General features: G+C 28.3%; 1 long non-coding RNA gene across 1 annotated transcript; it reads left to right on the forward strand.

Moving 5' to 3' along the window:
- The first annotated feature begins 698 nt into the window (after positions 1-698).
- On the forward strand, positions 699-1,396 carry LOC135144180 (uncharacterized). The gene is made up of 3 exons (XR_010283025.1): positions 699-768; positions 1,204-1,275; positions 1,328-1,396. It is a non-coding gene; the product is annotated as an uncharacterized LOC135144180 (long non-coding RNA).
- The last annotated feature ends 710 nt before the right edge of the window (positions 1,397-2,106 follow it).

Below are 2,106 nucleotides of genomic sequence, written 5' to 3' on the forward strand. Positions count from 1 at the left end.
AAAACTTAAAATAAGTAACTTGGTAAGTATTTTTTTTTTAAACACACGCTGATTTATCTTATTAGTACTTAATGCTTTAAGAAACGTATGGACGCAAAAAACAAATAAGGTTATTCATTGGTATGTTAAATAGCATATATAAGTAAAGAACTACGTAATTTTCTTTTTTGCCTCAATTTCTCGGCTGTGCTTTGGTCTCCGCTTTTGCTTTTTAGTGCTATTTTGCTGGGGAGGTCTCAGGAAGCTCAGTCTTGTCTTTACAAAGTGATCCGGGAGGAATTGTAGGTTAGGTTATGTTTGACTTGACCCGGCTTTGCCCTATAGGGTAACTGCGGTAATAAGAAAATTATAACTTCCCTACTCGTATTGCAGTCAGTAAAATTTAACGAAACATACTAGAAGCACTCGTGGAATCCCTTTTAAATAATTTTTAACTTTTTAACCTAGTTTTTATGAAAAGTTTAATAATTATTATTGAATAAATATAAGAAAAATGATTTTCAGTATATTTTGAAATAAATTCCTAATAAAAAAAAAAAATTTCATTATAAATTTCATGACTATTATTGTAGTTCATTAAATGATTGTAACTTAACTGAATTTGATCCCGAAAAAGTCAGTTCTCCCGCATCCGTAAAGACAGTGTGAGCTTTTTTTCTATTTAACTTCTCAAGAGAAAACTAGCTATATACGTATAAGTGACCTTTCAGGAAACAGTATCAAAAAAGTTTCTAAAGAAACGTTTATGAACTTTGTCTCACTAACTCGGTTTGTAAGTTATAATAAATTACATCTTATCTATGTTCTTAACCTAGACAAACTTAAGAAACCTTGTATTTAAAAGTTATATACAAAATTTAAGCTATGTACCATGGCAAGTAGAGATGGAGATTAGAGTGAGTGTGTAGTAATGTTTTCAAAGAACATTGCCATTTAGAAATTAATCTATGAAGTCAACGATAACATATTATTTCTGGCTAAAAAACTTTTAATCAACACTAAAGAGATTATAGTTAGTTATATGTTTAAAAAATATCTTAAAAAGCCTTCTACTAAAACTCTTTGTCTGCTGTTAACATATAGCTCGATATTTCCTTAACATTAAATTTAACTACATGCAACGAGCTTGTACTTTATTTAAAAAAAACAATTTTAGGCAATTTAGTTTATTTTATTTGAAGTTTATCAACTAAAAAACAATAGAGACCTTAGAAAGAACGATATCACTAAGGTCGAAGATGGCGCTTTAGAAAATCTTGGCAATTTAAAATTTTTGTAAGTTTCTATATAAATTCTTGACAATGCTATGATTAAAAAAATTTGCTAGGATTTCTTCAAAAAAAAACAATCTTGAGAGTGTCATTAAAAAGCTGTTTAAAAGACTGAGTGGGTTATAGCAATTGTAAGTTGTCTACATACGTATTGTGTAAAGTTGGTGCATCCTTAAAAAATGCATACCAAGTTATGATTGTTACCTGATAGATAAGAGTAATGTCGTATCCCAAATAATAGTTATATTTACAAATATTGCTTTGGCATATTGAGAAACGATATAGTAAGCCAGATGCCTGCTACTATTATTTACTAACATGATTATTTCTTGCTTTTCGCCGGTACAGAGTGCTTTATGAAAATTCTCTTAAATTAGTGGGTGATGAAACGTTTTCTGAAATGCCCAACCTAGATATGCTGTAAGCGTTACATATTTCTTTAAATTTCTTATTCTTTAATTCTCTATTGATACTACTAGGTTTTTGCAGGACAACAAATCAAATATATATTAATAATAAAACTCTATTAGGCCTGTTAAAACTAGAAAATTCGTATAATATAGTTGTACTTACTGTCTGCATTTTATCATAATCAAATTAGTATTATGTTAAAGGTCTTCATAGAAGTATTTTTGTACTCTATTTTTATCAATATATTTTTAATCTAATTACTTTGAGATTTGTCAAAAAATTTAATCGAATCCATTCCATCTTACGCATTTTCAAAACTAAGCTCATTAACATATTTGTGAGTTTATTTTACAAATAGATACACAAACATTTTATAAACACGTTAAAAACGCGAAGTTAAATATGTTCAGTATTCTTTAGTTTC

This window comes from Zophobas morio, unplaced genomic scaffold, assembly GCF_036711695.1.
Source record: "Zophobas morio isolate AGI-343-1 ecotype UQ-CSIRO unplaced genomic scaffold, CSIRO_AGI_Zmor_V1 ptg000085l, whole genome shotgun sequence".
NCBI lineage: Eukaryota > Metazoa > Arthropoda > Insecta > Coleoptera > Tenebrionidae > Zophobas > Zophobas morio.